This window comes from Vicugna pacos, chromosome 6, assembly GCF_048564905.1.
Source record: "Vicugna pacos chromosome 6, VicPac4, whole genome shotgun sequence".
Taxonomy (NCBI): Eukaryota; Metazoa; Chordata; class Mammalia; order Artiodactyla; family Camelidae; genus Vicugna; species Vicugna pacos.
In genome coordinates, this window is record NC_132992.1 from 32,614,370 (window position 1) to 32,633,682 (window position 19,313).

The 19,313-nt window shown below is 44.8% G+C and overlaps 2 protein-coding genes across 5 annotated transcripts in view; one reads left to right on the forward strand and one right to left on the reverse strand.

Annotated features, from left to right (window-relative positions):
• Positions 1–19,313, forward strand: part of LOC102526924 (T cell receptor alpha chain MC.7.G5-like) — a 403,550-nt gene that overhangs the window by 371,764 nt on the left and 12,473 nt on the right. The window lies entirely within an intron of this gene.
• DAD1 (defender against cell death 1) overlaps positions 1–19,313 on the reverse strand; it is a 69,407-nt gene that overhangs the window by 12,134 nt on the left and 37,960 nt on the right. For all 4 annotated transcript variants that reach the window (XR_012073434.1, XR_012073433.1, XR_012073431.1 and 1 more), the window contains exon 3: positions 1,788–1,846. The gene's annotated coding sequence lies outside the window, so the exon portion shown is untranslated. The remainder of the gene's footprint in view (positions 1–1,787; positions 1,847–19,313) is intronic.

Genomic DNA, 19,313 nt, shown 5'->3' on the forward strand with positions numbered 1-19,313 from the left:
TGGACTCGGTCTAGAGATGACTCAAGGATTTGGGCAGTTTCCTGGTGGTGTGACCTAGTGATGCCCGCAGTGGTGGAAAAAAATATTCTCTGTCCTGGACCTTGTGAGTCTTCTTAGATGAAAATATGTGAACATTGATTTGGTCTCTAAAATCAGAGAGTGCTTGCCCTCTCTATGTGTTAAAAGCATATGTTTGATGCTTAGAATTCTGAGCAGAGAGTAGAAGGCACGATTTCCTAAAAGAACGTGGGACTGTAAAGAAAAAGAAGGCTTTATTTGTGATTTGTAGATAGGCAGTTTGTTTACTCCAGATCAAACCTAAACCGGCAATGATACAGGCCTGATTCACAAAGTAATCGCCAACTCTGTACTCTGTGCTCTGCCAAAGCTGGCCTCTTCCCTCTGGTTTTTGCTGTTGGGCACATCACAGTGTTTCTTCCAATTCCGGCTGGCAACTGACCTTTGGATCTGGGACCCAACTGACGGTTATACCTGGTAGGCCACCACAATTAACTACTATTTGCATGGATTCAGTGATCTATAAATATTTATCCTGTACATTTAGGTAACTTAATGGGCCTGAGGGTGGGGGGTGGGGGGAGAGACACCAACAACACATACCTAAAAGGGTAAAGTAAGAAGAGAAGTATTTATCAAAGGCCAAAGAGAAAGAGAAGCCTTTTTGCTAAGTTTGGAATAGGAGTTGATGAAAATGAGTTGAGAAGCTTTCTTAACCTAAAAGAGTAGGAACAGAGTCCATAAAGGGAACGTCTGTTTGTCATAATACGTTCACTAGAACCAGGTGAAATGCTCCAAGAGGGTTTTACCAGGAACTATCCCAAACCAAAGGCTAGCTTGCCAGTTACATTGCTAGCCTGTCCTGGCTGATTTCTCCGGAAGTCACTAAACACAAAAGGTGCCCATCTGAGATATTTAAATGAAGCTCTGTTCCTATAGCTCTCTGGTGCCCTTCCAGCAGAGCCTTCCTGTAACACCCTGCTTATCATTTCTACAAGTAAGAACAAGTCAGCCCCTTGCCCTCCCAAACTGCATAAGTATTATAATTACTTGCCTTAGACTGAAGTCACCTCTATTTTATTTCTCATAACTGTGCTCATTTGTGGAGATTTGTTTAAATCCAAACTGTGTGGGCGTCTAGCTGTTGGCACTGAGATCTCCTTTCTCTTGAAAGCGTCAGCAAAATATTTTGCCCATAAATAATGTTTCATCTAGACTAGCAAATGACAGCTAACACTGCGGCCTCTTTTTTCTCTCTCTCTCCCTTGCTAAAGGGAATATGCAGACAGAGAGTGGGTTTAGGGGGAGCCAAAATGTACAGTTTCATGGTGGGGGCTGGGCTGGGGCTGTTAAATTACATTTGGTTATATAATGTAGGTCCTTGACAGATAGGACACAGCGATCTTGCTCCATCACACGTGCAGAATATAGGTAGCTCGCTGGTGTGTTTCAAGGTGTCCTTAAAAGGAAGCTCAGGTCAGGTTGTCAAGCATGACGCTGACCCCGGTCCAACTCAGGGAGAGAAGCTCCCAGATAGCCCTGGAACTCAAGGCAGAATAAGGATTTTCCTCACAATCCAGTCCACCTGAAGAAAATGTTCATTTATAATTAGGAAAAGAGAAAGGTAACGAGCATTCATTTGCAATGTCCTTGTTTCAAATATTGTGCATAGGGAGCAGGGAAGGCACAGGAATGAACGAACCCAAGCAGAAAACTAAGGAAGAGAAATCGATAAAACCACTGAAGAAAATCAGATGCCCTCAGCTCACCTGTCCCTGATAATGAATGTGTCTTCTTGCCTCATTCCTCACTTTGGTTCTCGAATTTTCTAGGAAAATAGAAAAAAAAAAAAAAAAAGACTGGTGAGGTTGAGTTAGTCTTGGCCTGACTTGCTTAGTCATCTCTGGAAATCACATCTCCCTTTTGGGAAGTCCCAGGAGGCTTTTTGTAATGCTAGTAAACACGGTGTACACCACCAACAGACTGTACTTCGGCTCTGGGACCAAAGTCAGTGTAAAGCCAAGTAAGTGACAACTGTCTGCAAAAAAAGCCACCAATATATTATCCTAAATTCCTCTTACCAGTCTGTATTTATTTTCAGTTCTTTTATTTTGTGTCTTGGGTCCCCACTCATAACAACTTACCATTCCTTGTTCATGGGTCTCTTAAACAGGTGTAAATTGTAGCAAACAAACCCTATGATTGAGTAAACATTCTGAAGCTGCCAACCGTACACTTAAGATGGTACCCCGTATAAGGAAAATTCCCAGATTTCAACTATTGCTGCTTTTACTAATTGACAAGAAAAAACAAAAGCCTTTGGATAGCATTTAAAGGATCTATATGAATGTCCAAGATTTCAGAAAGGAGCTGTGACAAATTAAAATTATATGTATTTTTAAAGATGAAAAGCATCTTAATAACAATCTAATAACTAGCATTTACTGAACACTTGCTATGTGCAAAGTACTGTGTAAATGCCTCATACTTTAATTCATTTACTCTCCCTAATGATCCTCCAGGATAGATATTATCATCCCCACTGTCACAGATGAGGAGACTAAGTGAAAGCAAAAAACAGAGCAAGAGGTTGAAATAGTGACCAAAGGGCTCCGAGCACAGCGGGGCAGAGCTAGACCTCCAGCGGCCCGCCTGTCCCCCAGCCCACTCCCTCCTCTGCAGTCTTGACGGCGTTTGTGTAGGAAGACGTAGCACTGTGGCTCTAATGACTACAAGCTCACCTTTGGAGCAGGAACCACGGTAACTGTAAGAGCAAGTAAGTAATAAGGGAAAAGTCAGAATCAGTTTAAAACAAAATGATGGGTACAATTGCATGCATTTCCGCCTGGGAAGCACAAAGGTCAGTAACTAAATTCCAAAAAGCTCTCCCAGTTTGCATTAGGACCCTAACCTGTCCACCTCATTTGCATCTCTCGCCTCCTCCTCCACCCCCGATGGCTCTCCTCCTCAGGCATGCTTTTGCAAAGATGCTCTCGCTGAGAGCACGGGCTTCATGGTCAGATAAAAACCAAGCGAGCTATCTGAAATCATCTGAGGTCCCTAAAAAGAAAAAAGTAAGAGAGGATGTCACTGAGCTGTATTAAGATGGGGTAATAACTCTTTTCTAATATTTGAAGAACTGTCATCTAGAGAGGGAAGGGGTCGGTAGAGAAGGCAAAATCAAAACCAGTGGATGAAAGGAGATGTGTCTCAGCCTCCTCTGGAATCTTTTTGAACAAGTAGAACCAGCCTGCAGTGGAAAGGCTGCTCTGTGAAGTGTCAGACTCTTCCTCACGCTGGGTCCTTCCAGCCAACTATCCGATGCTGTGGAAAGGATTTCTATGCCATTTTAGATGTTAGACTGAATCATCTCTGGGCTCCCTTTCAACTCTAAGTGCTAAGATCTCATGACTCCAGCCTAGAGGATGAAAAGGTGAACTCGGAGCTCTTTCTTCTCTTTTTATTATTTTGATAGCCAAAGAAATATGCCATCGAATTATTCATGAGCTAAAGCCTATTTGGGATTTTTATACCTAGAAGATGGTGGGGTATGATTTCCCAGAGCTGTAAATGGGAAAATAAAGAGCCATATCAGGAAGGGGAAAAAAAATAAAAGAAAGAAGAGAAAAAAAGAATGCCTGGAGGGAGGACCAGAGGTTGAATGAGGGAGATGGGGTGAATTTGCAGAGGGCAGATCTAGTCTATCAGAATTTTCACAAGTTCAGCTTTGGAAAGGGATCCGAGTAATGACAATCCAAGTAAGTGAGCAGCCTTTTATGCTGGGAAATCGGACCAGGGAAGCAAAGTTCCTTTCCATTTAAATGCTCTCAAAAGGACGTGTAATTGCTTTCTGATGGGAGGGGGCCTCTGCGGGTGGGAAGACTGTTGTTAGCACAGACCATTTGTCCCCTGAGAGAGACAGCCTCTGAGATCTGACTGTCCAGCTCAGACTGTCAGCGGCCCAAGAAAAAGACTTACAGCCACTTGAAGAGGATGGAGATGAATTTTCAGCTCTGTCCCCGAGGGCGGGGGAGAGAGTGACAGGGAACATCAGCACCAGGTTCATGCAAAGGGGCCCAGCACTGTGTTGACAGAGGCTCAAGTCTGGGGAAGCTGTACTTTGGAAGAGGAACTCAGTTAACCGTATGGCCTGGTGAGTGGGTTTTTTCTACTCCAGGAAAACATTACTATGAAAAAATTGAAAAGGGAGATGAATGAATTTCCTTTGTCTTGAAACTAAGGGAATATGTGTATGGCCGCTTCTGGAGGACCCCCACCCCACCCCCATCCTTCCTAGGTAGACTAGGATGCGGGAGCGGAAGGAAGGTCAAGATGACGTAGGGTCCCTTTTAGGAACCTGAGAATCTGAGAGGAGCCTGTGTTCATCCCCACCCAAGGCAGAGCAGAAGGGCAGCTCCACTAGCATGTGGGGAGCATCTGGAAACATCGGCTCTGGTCCACATCCAACGCCGGGGGAAGGATATGGACCCTCGACCCAGACTGGGCATGCCAGACTGAGGGACAAGGTTACAAGCTTTATTCTTCTGGAGCCCTGCGATTCTTGGTCCTCTCCCTGTCAGAGGCTCCGTCAGCTCCTTTCTAAATACGAATGACCTCTCCATCGTATTCTGTAAACTTTCCCCAAGAAGCCTCCTCCCCACCAAGGAATGGGCTGTAGAATGGCTGGGTCTGAAACCTGGACCGAGGAAAGCGCAGCAGCTCAGATGGCCCAGGCGGACCCAGGACTAAAGTACCTTCCTCTCTGTGGGGTCTGCCCTGGGCACTAAATTGAATATGGAGACCCTGACAGGGTGCCTGCCTGCATATGGCTGTGTTCGCCAGCATTTCCAGTCTGGTTGTATGAACAGCCTGACCCTGAAGGTTCCCAGAGCTTAAAGTCTTCCTGTTCTCCGGTGCCTTTGTGGGTTAAAAGTGGTCAAAAGGGCCCCCGAGTGAGGTCTTGTTTGCTATTATCAATCTCACTCACAGATCCAGGTCCAAATAGCCAAAGCTTAGAAGTAAATAAATATTTGAAAGGGTGAGACCCAGGTGGGTGCCCACTGACAAGCACTCCCGCTCTGCAAAGTGGGCACAGCGCTAGGGGACAGGGTTACCCTAAACAGCACCACCCCTCCACTTTGCCACCACGGCCATAGGAAACGGCCTTCGTGAGGCATCTCCAGAGTGTCATTTCCTTGGTCCCCGTGGTTTTTGTTGGGCCTCAAATCATTGTGTGACCAACACTGCAGGAAACAAGCTAACCTTTGGAGGAGGAACCAGGGTGTCAGTCAAGCCGAGTGAGTACCAGCTCTTGGGCCACAATTCTGTTTCCAACACTGGAGCAGGCACCTGGTCATCAGTCTTAAATTGAGTGTGCTGTGTGGGCCCAAATTAATCAGTCTCAAACTTGCCTGAAAAATGTTTAGTGTTGTTTCTGATGCGTAGGCACACAGGAATGCACAAATTCGGTGGGGGTAAATGATACTACCACCTTGATATTTTCTAAGGTTTTTCTACTTAGGAAAAGGAAGACAATTAAGGCACCCTCCTTATTTCTTCACATCTTTTATCCGATTGTCCTATGAGGCTGGGGAAGATGGGAAGCAGTGATTCTCTCTATTCAGAGTTGTTAAGTGATTTGAACGTGGTCACAATAGCAGGGCCAGGTCCCACGTGTTCTAAGGTTCAATATATTGCTGTCTGCACAGGCTGCAGCCTCTATAACCAGCATCCTGATTTATCTCCTCTGGCCCTCATTTTTCCCAATTAATGCAACTGAAATATTGATAACTCTTATCTACTGGCTCACAGAAAGCGTGTGAGGATTAAAAAGACATTGCTCTGAAAAAGTTGAGCTGGAGGTTGGTTTGGAGAGGTTTTTTTGGCCGGGGTGGGGCGGGGGCAGTGAATATTGTTTTCGTTGTTGACGGTATGTCTTTTTCATTAGGGAAGAGAGTAAAGAAGGGAGAGAGATTTGAAGGCCAGAGCAATATGATCAATACATGAACACGTACAAATAAGTCATCAAGGTGTTCAACCCAGAGCCAAAAGACCGTGTGAATCTGGCTCAGCTGCTCACCAACCACGTGCCCATGGGCAGCTCTCTTAACCTCTGTTCGTCTCTGACATGGAGATTAGGAGTCTAGCTCTGCTGAGCGTGAAGGATTTTTATAAGTCTCCAATGAGATAATATATGTGAAATCTCTTTGAAAAGCATGGGCAGTCAGACGATTCATGATTTTTTTAAAGTCAGATTTTTATGAAAAATTCCATTTCAGAGTAAATCTGAGGGTGAGCAAGGGCTTCATGGGCTTTGGCATTGTTAGAGCAAGAGTTGAATTTGGATATAAGGTGAACCTTTCTCGTTATGAGAAAATAGGACGTGAGAAATCGGTGACTCAGACCATCCCTGGAGGTCATCAAAAACCTGAGCACGTTGGGAGAGAAATGTGTGAGGTTGTGAGCTTGCAGCAAACAGTTTCAGAAGTTTCCTACCGTTCCGAAGAATGTGTGAGTGGAAGACTTCTCTTGACTTTACCTAAATATGTGCTTAGTGTTGAACTGGGTTTCAACCAAGTGAGAGAAGCTAGGTGAATTCCTGTGCTTGAAAAATGAGGCTCACTCTGGTTTTTGTGGTGAAATAGATCACTGTGGGGTTTTCAAGTGCCCAGAAGCTGGTATTTGGAAGGGGGACCATGGTGCAGGTGAATCTTAGTAAGTATTGCCATGAAATTTGAATTCAATTAGTTATTGAGACATGTAACAGGGTTTTTGTAAATTTAAGTGGACTTGGTTTATTCAGATTTAGTGGGGAGCCGAGCTATCCCCACGTCCTCAACATCCTAACTGAAAGAGCTCATCTTGCTACGTCATGGTTTACACTGTTTGCCAGCTTAATAGGGAAGCAGAATGGAAGAAGTCTCCCTCTCTGAGTGGCCAGCTCCATCAGAAAACCCATCAGAGAAATACTCTGAGATGCCAATACCTTCTCTTCCGGTTGGCCCTCAACAGCTGGTACCCAGATGACATTCCAGAGTCACTCTGGAAGAACTACCTTTCCTAACCAGGTACTTACATGGTGGAACTAGATCTAGTACTTCGACAGGGAGAAGGCATGATCTAAGCATCCATGTCCGTCATGGATACTGGTGACTTGGAGCCCGGCTCTCAATTTGCTTATCTTTAAATGGAGATGATAATTAATTCCTCCATGCTTGGATCTCACTCCAGATGTCCTCAGAGGGACCTTTCCTGCCCAACCAATCTAACCAGCCACCCAGCATGGCTCTCTATCCCATTACCCAGCCCGATTTTACTCATGTCATCTCTGTATTTGTTTATGTGTGCCTCCCCTTAGACTGGCAGCACCACGGGGACAGAGACAGTGTCCTAGTGGCTTTCTGCTGTATCCCCAGTGCCCAGCACAGTGCCTTACACATGGAGATGTTCAGAGAATAGTTACTGAGTGAGTAACTACCACTACCCTCCATCTCACAAAATAACAGAGTTTTGTTATTACATGCCCAAACACCGAAAGCTCCATAAGTGTCCACTGTTTATAGTTATATACACAGCAGAGGGAGTGAGCAGGTACTCAAGGTATTTGCAGGGCCTCATTTCACTGTGCCTACCAGGGAGGAAATGCGCTGACCTTTGGGAAAGGAACCATCGTATCAGTGAGTCCCAGTAAGTACCTGGTTATTATTGATCATGATGCCTGTACTTATCCTGCAGACTTAAGTCACACAGGTGACTAAATGTCTCCTTAATCTTTCATTCAAGGAGTATTGGGGTTTATTGATGAAAGCCATTAAAACAAAATGGAAAAAATGGATGCTATCCCCCATCTCTAATACTCCAAGCATATCCCCTGTTCCACTCATGCTTACAATCTTTTTAAAGATTTTAAAATAATAAAAGAGGAAAAAAGATTACCTACGGGGATAGGAGCAAATCTGCTAAGTGCTCGTAAAATGAGCTTGTGTACCAGTGTTGATTCCTAAGTGAAAATGGGAGTCAGAGCCGATATCCTTTGGCTGGTGAAATAAGATTACTTGGCGAAATTCTGCAAATCTTTTTGAAGGAAATGTGTCAGAGTCGTCTCGAGAATATCACTTAGACTCTTCTCAGACTTTCTCCAACATCAATACTATTGTGCCCTGAAAAGAGGCTTTCAGAGGCTTAATTCCATGGCGTAGTCTTTATTTCAATAATAGAAAGGGGGGAAATCCCAGCCAGAATTCCCAGGAGGGAGGACAGATACATGCTAATCACATTAATCTATTATCTAGGTAGCTCAGGAATTGTTGTCAGGCAGCGCGGTGCTGTGATTTATAACGCATTCATCTTTGGGAGAGGGACAAGATTATCAGTAAAACCCAGCAAGTAGACAGTATGTCACTAAAATAGGAGGCTTAATGTGGCTACTGAGGCCCATTGAACTTACTGCAGTGTTTGTAGGGCCCACGTGTCAAGAAATTAATGGTTTGTGCAGACTTAAGTGCATTCTGATGTGGAAAGAAATGTTAAAGTAATGGCACAGAGGATAGAAAGATCTAACTGTGGAGGAAAAATCGACATGTCGATGAACCAAAAATAACAGACTGAAACAGCCCAGAGAGCTGATCATAAAGAAAAAGGCAGAAGGTTTGGCTGAACACTTCCTGTCCTTCTCAACCTGGCTTGACCAGTGCACCTGGGCCGCAATTTCTTCACCTGTAAAATGAAAATATTTAATCTTGCCTCAAAAAATGTTTAACGATAAAATAAGCTAATGGATATGAAAGTGTTGCATAAACTAGTGAATGTTATACACATGTAAAATATGATTATTATTTGTCTTCAGAACAAAAAGAGAAGGCTAGGACAGCTAGCATAATTCTTTTAACAGGAAGAAAATACGTAGGTTCTTAGTAAAAAGGCTATTTTCGTGTGGCTCCATAGCCATAGACGTTGGTAAAAACCACTCTCTCTTGCACTGAAGTACAGCCACTTAAACGTCAACCACATGAAAATGGCAGAAGAGGGGAAGCCATTCTGTAAAGGCCTGCGTTGTGGTGTGAATTTTGGGGGTAGCCAAAAGGTTACCTTTGGAACTGGAACAACACTTCGGGTCACCCCAAGTAAGTCTAAATCCCTCAGCATTCCTCCTTACTTGTGTTGTCTCCTCTCAGATAGTCATGTTTGGAGCACATAAGGGGATGTAAGAGGCCTTTTCTGGCCATTTTCAGAAGATTTAAGTAAAGATATTATAGAAGGATCCCTCATCCATCTCTTAACATTCTGATACTGTTGTTGCATCCAAGTTGAGTTCTTTCTTAATAGAAAAGAAAGCTAAGACATTACCTATGAGGCCAATGGAAAACAGTAAATTTGCTAAGGATAAGAACTAAAGAGAAGGCAATTGGTGTTTTTTTTTAACCAGAAGCAGAGTGGGTGCCCTTTCATCAGAGGGGTACCTGGCTTTGGGGGCAGCACAGGACCTGAGTGAGTAACCAGGCTACCACTGAGCCGCTAAGCCTCTGTGGGGTAATTTGACTGTAGGAGCAGGAAGCTGTCATGTATAATGATCTTCATGCTATTCTATGAAATTTCAAATTGACTGAAGTTAAAATTAGGTAAGATGCTATGGCAGGAATCTAAAAATTTGTAAGTATAATGGAGACTAAAGAAGGACTGGGCACCTCTGTTGGAAACAGAGTTGAAAAGCACGGGTTTGATGATGGTAGACTCAGAGCTGTGGGCAGACAGAGGCTTCATTTTACATGTTGCACAAAAAAGGCCCATATTTGGGTCAAATGGCCCGTGTGTTATGTGGAATGTAAAGAGAAGTAAGATGTAGTCCCCGACAGGGAGGGTATAGCTCAGTGGTAGAGAGGGTGCTTAGCATGCTCGAGGTCTTGGGTTCAGTCCCCACTATCTCCATTAAATAAACAAACAAACAAACAAACCTAATTGCCTTCCCCTAAAACAAACAAACAAGAAAAGTAAAAGTAAAATAAAAATAAATCAAAAAACAAAAGATGCAGCGCCCTCCGTAGGGGAAAGGGCTGCATCAGCCCTGGGTGTGAGAGGACGTGCGGGCTTGCGGGGGTTCTGGGCTGACTGTGAGACACTGTGGGAGTGATGGAGGCTACAGATGGACCTTCGGGAGTGGGACCAGACTGCTGGTCAGGCCTGGTAAGTAGAGTATCAGAGGAATAACAGGAAGATTGATGCAAATGTTCTCCTGTCTCAGGAGAGGACTGTGTCACGGAGGATGAGCTGGAGTTTGGGGGGAAGGACTGTTTCTAGGGCCCTAATGTCTGTTTCTAGCGGGAGAAGGAGCCCCAGGACAGCTACAGTCTCACTCTCGCAGGAATAAGGAGGGCGAGGCTTCTCTCATAGCTCCTCCTAATACTTATTTGTCCTGTGCTAAAAAGTCTCATGCATCAGGGCACTTGTGCAGCAGTGCTGGTTCAACCCGCTTAGCCCCGCGTCACCTGTTCTTCAGTTGTGAAATGAGGATAATAGTATCGAAGTTCCTGGCACAGGTATGGCCTGCGTAAGGCAAGGTGATACGTACAGATGGTTAACCCACTCGGCATATGACGTGTTCTCCACAAATGCTGGTCTTCTTTCCCTTCCCTAAGCAGTCAGAGGTTGAAAGGCCCAACACTGCAGGCCCTTTTTGTACGGGGGTTTGCTAGAGTGTGAACTCAGGATACAACACACTTACCTTTGGAAAGGGGACTGTGCTTCTGGTCTCTCCAGGTAAATGCGAACCCCGTCCCACCCCTGATTTCCTGCTCTCTGATTTAAGGCTTCTCCAGGTACTTACTGTGCTTTTACCCTTATGGATAGATCATCCTTGTCTTATCAGTTGACCCAGGAATTTAAGGTTGAGCCTTCATGGAAGATTTTTAAAAAAAATTTTTTTTAGGTTTTTTTTTTTTTTGGTGGGGGTAGGGAGGTAATTATGTTTATTTGTTTACTTTTTTTTAGAGGAGGTATCAGAGATCAAACCCAGGACTTTGTGCATGCTAAGCATGTGCTCTACCACTTTGAGCTATACCCTCCCCTGGAAGATTTTTTTTTTTTAATGAGAATAACTGACAGAGGAATTGAAAATAACAGTAGAATTAATCACTAAGTCAGAACAGAATAGAGACTAACTCCCTGGACAATGAGGACAAACCTGGCTTCTCCAGAAACAGCCTGGCTTCCTGTCTAAAGACCAGACTGGACTGTAGTCTCTCCCCAGGCTATTACCTTCCACATCCCCTATTTAGCTGCGAAATCTTGGACAATCCGTGATACACAGAGCTACAGAAATCTTTCATCCTGAGAGGATCTGCCTATTAAAACTGAAAGATCCTTAAGAGCAGAGACTCTTGTTATAAACCATGAAGTGTCTAATATGGTCCTTTGACGAAGTAAGTGCTTGATAAATGCTCGTTTAATTGAATTCAAACATCCAGAGAAGTCAAGTTTCCAGGCTGAAGGGAAGAAGAGAATGTAGTGAGGGACACAGTACCTTCAGAATGTGGTGAAGTGGGAAAAACACGAGATTGAAAATCAAACAGACTCATGTTTTGATCTCTGCTACCAACTAGCAGGGTAACTTGGAGCAGATCTCTGGCCTCCGGGGCCCAGTTTTCTTATGTATAAACAGGGAAGTGGCTGACCTCTCTGGCCTCCTGGCACCAGCAGCCTATCAATTTATTCCGTTTGGGGTAGGGGGGAGCTTCTTACCCATATGAATAAGTCAAATTGTTATACTGAATCTGAAGTGTTCTCTAACTCAGTAGGGTAAGTCGGGAAAAGGGGTGAAGCGACAAGAAGGGAGTTTACTGTGAGGCATCACGCACTGTGGGACTCACGGGAGGAGCAAACAAGCTCACCTTCGGGAAAGGCACCCGGCTAAAAGTGGAACTGAGTAAGTGTGCTTTCTATGGTGACTACAGATGTATTCTGGTGACGGTGAATGGGAGAAAAGGAGATGTCATTTTTGTCATTTGTATCTGATTTATAATTAACCATAACCTAGTGCTGAAGTATTAAGAATTGTGACACCCAGATAAATTAGCGAAGATACGCAAAGAATATACAAGCGTATTTTCTTTTTTTTCCCCTTAGCAGAGGCACTGGGGATTGAACCCAGGACCTCGTGCACACCAGGCATGCGCGCTACCACTGAGCTAAGCCCTCTAGCCCTGAGCATATTTTCTTTAGGGTGGAATTCAGCAAACCATTAGGGCATTTCCCAAGATGCGAGGCTGACAGAAACTGTCCAGTATCAGAGTTTTTAGGACTAAAATTAAGCTAAATGGAGCCCGAAAGAGGGCAAAACTTATAAGAGCAGAAAGCTGCATGGCCAGGATCTACTAGACCCTTTCTACTTCCACTGCCATTGATTCTGAGACTCGCTGAGGGGAGGATATTCAGGGTCACTTCACCGATGCCCCCAATAAGCCATACCCAGTTCATTCCAGAAATTATACCCCTTGGCACTAAAACATTATTCACAAAGAGTCAGTGAAATGCAGAGAAAGGAGCCCAGGGCCTCTGGTTTCAGCCTAGAGTTCTAGGTTTGACTGAGCCTCCAACCGGCTGCGTGACACTGAGCAAGTCATTGCCCCTCTGTGTGCCTCAGACTCCTCCAGGGTGAGGTGAGAGGGTGGAAGCCCTCAAAATCTGTGGTTTTGGGATCTTATTTCTGTACAACCCCAGAGTTTATACACCTCAAGGATATGGACTCATATGGCTATTTCATAAACAAAGTCTATAACACTAAAAAAAAGAAAAAACTTTGTTAATCTATAATTTAACTTAACATAGAAATAATAACTGCCTTCTCAGTGCCTATGATGTGTGGATACGATGCTAGGTGCATGACATATGGTATTGTTTATCTTCAAACAACTCTATGGTGCAAGGAGCAGTAGCCCTATTTTACAGAAGAGGAAACTGAGGCTCAGAGAAGTAATTACCCAAGATCCCAGGGTTAGTGACTGGAAGGATCTAGATTCAAGCCAGGATCTGCCTGCCTGATCTCAAAGCCTTGCTCTTTCTACTACATAATGTCACAGAACTGTGCCAGCGCTTACTTAGAAATGAGACAGGATGCCAGACAGAGTGAGTAAAGAAATACATGGAATTCATCTTTTCCATTCTTAGATACTGTCTTGACTTAGAGATGGAGCACTGGAAAATCTTGACTTGAATGCCCCAAATCTAAAGGATTCCCTTCCCTTTTCAATGAGGAAACAAGTAGAACAAGGGCTGCTGGGAGCATTCACCCCAGTGGAGAGAGGAGAGAAAGAGCTGGCAGTGGCCACTCCCTAGTTCTGACCAGCGCTTTCCCTCACTATTCCTTGTATTTTCCCCAGGCAGACCAGTCTCCAGGGTAATGACCAACACATGCCTGACTCATCTGCGAGTTATAGAAATGTGCAGTGTTGGGGGCGCTTTGGACATTGCTGGATCATAGAACTTTAGCTCTAAAAGGGAGATTCAGACATCTTTTTTTTTTCCAGTAAGGAAATTAAGACCCAGAAAGGTTTGTTGAATTATCTAATTGCATAAATTCAGTGAGAACTAGAGCCAGGACTAAAGCCTGGGGATCCTGGTCCCTGGGCCATATTCCAAACTAACCCTTCCAGGAGGTAGGAGGTACGAGATTGTTGATGAACAGGAAAAAAAAAACAAATGGGTTCTACTGGGGGAATATACAAAAGTGCTCCTTCCCATGGGCTCCAGGTGCCTGTGCCCAGCTGTGGTATAAAAATGCCGGGAAAAGGAAATGGCCCATTTTGTCACAGCACACATCATTGTGGGCAGTACTGGAGGCTTCAAATTTGTCTTTGGGATGGGAACAAGACTATTTGTTGAAGCAAGTAAGTTCCATGAAATAACCTGATTTGTACTATAGTTGAAGGATATCTGTTTTCACTGATTTTTCCCCAAGGGTTTTGTCTGCTATTTAAATAACAAGATAGGTTGGCGATGAGAGTGTTGCATTATTCGTATCCATGAGCCTCATTCATGCAAGAAACATAGTGAATACTTAGTAAGTGTGGATGGATATAACTACCTTAGATCCTGTCTAGAACTGAAACTCTGTAATTATATATTCATGTAATATATAGAATAACTTTTTCTACCTGAATATTCATGACATTTTTTTTTAAATCCTCCGTATACAAAGCAGGATCTCCTATTGGGTTCTGATTATTTATTGTCATCTTCCAATAGTCTTAGAAATTACCATTTAATAGTAAAAATGATATGCCTCTTCCCACGTTGGTGCATGCACACAGACACGGGGACACGCTTAGTAACTAACTCATGTGTGACTTGGGAATCCCAGACTATGGCCCAGCTATAAGGTTCCATGTTGTGTAGAGCTGGCCCAGCTACAGGGTACCATTTTGTACAGAGGTACATCAGAGTGTAAACACAGACTACCAGAAGCTCACATTTGGAACTGGCACCCAACTTTTGATCAGCCCAAGTAAGTCAGATCTCCAGAAATGTGTGACCCCACTTCCAATATTGGGTTTGTATTTATACAGGTCTATAAAAGAATATGATGACGATCGTTATTTTTACCACTACTAGTTTGTTATTATTGATCTTATCAATGTTACTAACTTGGAATATTTTTTTCCTGCTAAATTATTCTTTTTGCCCTTTAAGGGGATCAATGTCAACATATCAGGAGAAAAATGCTTGAGTTTCCTTTGGAGTCAAGTACTTTACTTGTTCATTCATTTGCTCCCTCTCTGCTGAGGGTCAGTATGAACCTCACAATGTGTTGGGTTTTACTCCTCCTCCTGATTCTCTCTCTGAGAGATGCTTCCTTGGTTTTTCCCTGCCGAAGCACTTAAATTTTGCAGCTCACATTCCCCCGAAGTATGCTTAACTTTTAACCTCCCCCAAAACTGGCCTCCTCACCACAATAATTATGCACAGTAAAAGTCAGCTCAACTCAGTAAGTGATTATTTTGTGTCATCAACAAGCCAGGGGCCATAGATGGTTTAGAAAGAAATGAACAAACAAAGAGAAGAAGTGTTAAGATGTGGTTCTTGCTCTCAGGAACTTTCAGTCTTATCAGAGAAACAAAACACCCATCTATTAAAAGTCTAATAACAACTGATACGTGAGTGTGCCAAGAAGGGTGCTGTGTGTGGTCGTGCACAGGACCTGGGATGCTACTGGCTGGAGGCAGGACAGCGGTGACAATGGATGGTCCACATTCCCTGGCAGAGAGCAAGCAGGATCCTGCCCTTGTGTTTCTGGGGGGAAAAAATTAAGACTGTTATCTGCTGAGATATTAGACTTTCTTGATAAAAAGGCCCCTTGACAGAAAGCAGCCTTGACTGAGAAGAGAACAGAAAACAATAGAAACAGGAATGAGTCAGGCGTGAGTCACCCAGGACTCTCGTTCAGCCCCCGAGGGGATGCGGTGACTGAGTCACGCCGAGGCGTGTTTTTAGCGTGTGCCCCAGCACAGCTTGCTGGAAATGCTCTTGCTCCTTCTCTTTCTGGCAAAGCGAAAAATGCCTCTTTGCATGCGACCCCGAGAAAATGGTGCCTTCATCTCAGGCCTGGCAGCTGAGGTGGGAAAATGCCCGGTGCTGCCTGGTATCTTTAGAATTAGGCACACCCGCCGGGCCTATGTCGGAGGCAGTTTTTCGCAAAGTTTTGTAAAGGTTCTGTTTTTCCCAGAAGAGAAATAGCCAGAGGCTGTTTGTTGATGGCTGTGATGGGAAAATGGAGACGATGGGTAGCATCGGGCGGAAGCTGCTACAACCATCAGGGAAGCCCCTTCAAGTCACCCCAGCCCCCATTACAGGGAAAAAGTTAGGACCAGCCTCTCCAGGTTCCCAGCTTTTAGAGCGACTGGGAAGCGTGTGTGTCCTCCATGAGAGGGTGGGCAAAGCCAGGACCTTTTTGTAATGCACTGACCTGGAGTGGGATTATGAGAACAGATTCACTTTTGGGAAGGGGACCCAAGTAGTGGTCACACCAAGTAAGTAAGGCGGGATCCTCCTGTGTATATGACCCCCTCACCCACCCAGTGCTGTTCCTACCCGGGTGCTGGACCATGGGAGTGGGGAGGATGTGTCCTCCATCAATGCCACACCTAACGTTCTTAGAAGGTCACTGTCCCAAACCTTTGTGTGCCCCTTTTTCCTTCCAGCCTCCCTTTCTCTCAGCATCTCCACTGAAAATATAATATAAAATCTCTTTGCCCTCCATCCTGGGAGCCCTTGTATCTGACAAAAGACCAACAGAGTCAGACCCTGCGGTTGCCCCAGGCAAGCAGGGTGGTGGCTCCTGCTGGGGAGTTGCTGCCCTGCTTCTCTGAGGGAGTGTGTGTTTTCTCCTGGGTAAAGGAGGTAGGGAGCTCTCCAGTCCACAGCCCCTGGCTCCCATCACTGCCGGTGTGCATCAAGGCCCAGGGGCTCCAGGACAGCTGTGGGAGATTCCTGCAACGCTGGGGGCATCGCCAGTGTTCCCCTGGACAGTGGCCCCAACACTACTGAGGCAATAGGTAGAGTGAGGTCACGTGAGATGGGTTTTGGCAAAGGCCTTCCCTGCTGTGTGTATCAGGAGGAAACTATGGACTTACATTTGGAAGAGGGACCAGGCTTGTTGTTCATCCATGTGAGTATTATAGAGATGGTCAAGGGACATTTTGTAGACAAGAGAATATATTATGGAAGGATATTGCAATAATGAGAGAGTCTGTGATCGGTCTGCTCCGTCGTTAAAGAGTCCTCTGTGGTCTGGGAGTAACTTATCATTATGTCAGCTCTAATGAAATGACTGCGGCTCTGCTGTATAAGTGTTTTGCGTGCACGGTGCTTGCAGAGGACAAACCCCTGAGGTCTGAGAAAAGAGACTTCACTCTTGGTTGGGGCTCTGAAGCAGAACTGTCTTCTTGGCAGCCAAGGGTCCACCCTGCCCCTCAGCCCCCTGGTTGTGAATCTCTCTCACCATGTCCCCTTGGGTGCATGAGACATCTGCCCTACACATGAGCATCCCCAAGCCACAACGCTGAGGCACCCTGGGGTGCTGGAGAGGGCTGTGCAGCAGAAACGGATCTCCTCTGGCTGCAAGAAGCTGCAAGAAGGCTTATTCCTCCCTGCAGAGTAAAGCATTGCTAGGAATCATTGTATTATTAGCTGCTATGTACCGAATGCCTGACATGTGCCAGTGATACACTCTGTCCTTCATAGAATTTCTCACTCAATGCTCACATCCATCCTAATACTAAGGAGTTGATAGTATGCCCATTTTACAGATGAGGAAACAGAGGCTTGGGGCAAGTAACTTGCCCAAGATCACACTGCTAGGAATGAAAGGGCTAGAATTTAACACTAATCCATTTGACTCCAGGGTCTTATTGTTAATCCTGCCACCACACTGCTACCACCATCCTTGCTCCATGAAGAAAGACCCCAGACTTCCACGGCTACCTGTTTGGTCCTTGGTTTGCCCATCCTGAGCCTTCCTGCCATGGTGACCGTGGCAGCCTTGGTCCAGGACTCGGTGTTTCTGAAGAGATGAGTCATTGAATTGGGTCGGCAGGAGGCAGGGATGGCAGGGAGGCAAGTAGAAACCAAGGGGGACTGATTATTGGGTATAAAGTGACGCAGGGAGAAATTTGTCATCAAAACCATGGAACAGGCTGTTCTAAAGCTCTGCTCTCATGAGTGAAGGCTGTACATGGTTGTGGGGAGGAGGGGACAGCGAGATGGGCAGCCACCCCGGGCTCGCAGGGGGCAGGTATTTGTATTGCGTTGTACCAGGGTGCGAACACAGGCAGCAGAACACTCACTTTTGGGAGAGGAACCAGACTCCAAGTGCATCCAAGTAAGTGCTTGAACCTCAGCCTCCAGCCAAAGACACAGAAAGTCCCTACTCTGCCTTCTTAGCTGATGAGTCTGCACTTCCTGAACTAATTTCTCATGTTTCTTCATGAGGCTTGAATGTTTTGAAATTCGAATTCCCAGCCACTAGCTCAACAGTGGTTTATTATCTAAAGGTAGTAATTGCCAGTGGGGCCTGGCCTTTTCATCATTACAGAGATAGACTCTTTTGCTGTTTCTGGATTCCTTTGAGATAAAAGATCTTTATCAGAAAAGAAATCATGACTGATTCTGCCAAAAAATGTGTTTTTGTTACCATCTAGTTATCATGAAAAGTGATAAATTAAACTTCTCAAAGACCCTGGGCATCAGATACACTCTCAAAAATCTCCATATTTAATTAGGAGAAGAACTTAGAGCCTAGATAATGCAATAAAAACAATACTAAGTTTAGAAAGTGGAAACACACAGAATTTAAAAGATAAATGAAATAGTCCTAACAAAAGAAGATAGAGAGCAGGACTGCATTAAAAATGAATTAAAATATTTAGAAGGCTTTCATTCAACAAATATTCACTAGGTAACTGTTATATTCTAAGAACTATTCCAGATGTAAGGAAGGAAGGTGCAGGGTCCCTGCCATCCAGGATTTCTCGGTGGGTAAACATTCATATAAACCTACAATTACACCTGGAGTCACCATGTTGTGGTGAAAATACACACCAGCTGCATGGTCACAAAGGGGAAGGTATCCCGGCCTCCTATCCTAGTTGCCTGGTCTTACGTGCATCTTGCACTGCACCATAAGCTCTGGGAGGCCAGGACCCTCTCTCCTCCATCCTTACACCTCCACACCCCAGCACAATGCCTGGTGCATAGGTGTTACCGAACAAATGATCCTTGAAAAAAATGCCTCTAGCTAGGAGAGTCAGGGAAGGCTTCATTGGAGGGGTAGTAAATGTTGGGAACATATTGGTTTAGACAGTAGCAAGTCTTCTCCAACAGACAGTTGTTAAGAGTTCAAAATAGGGAGATTACAGAATTCATCCAAACGTGCAAGGGGGTGGGGGGGAGTCCATCTCTCCAAGGAAAACTTCCGCCATATTTATCTGTTCATTTGAGGCCTCACCAAAGCCTCTTCCCTGCCATGGGTTGTTCAGGCTGCATTTAGAAAGCCTGAAACCCACCATACTTCTCAAGAACCAGAGTTCAGAGACGTAAGAACTACAATACACATGATAGGGAAGCAGCACCAATGGGCTTCAGCAGCAAAAAGGAAAGAGGCCCAATGATAAATCCACGAAGTCTGTCTCCACTTGAGGGACCACCCAGGTAACTTTGCCCCATCTGTTCTCAGGAAACGTTTCTCTATTAGGACCAGAATGTTCTTCGAAGTATACAGCTCCAAGGTGTATAGATGTGTGGAAGGAAGA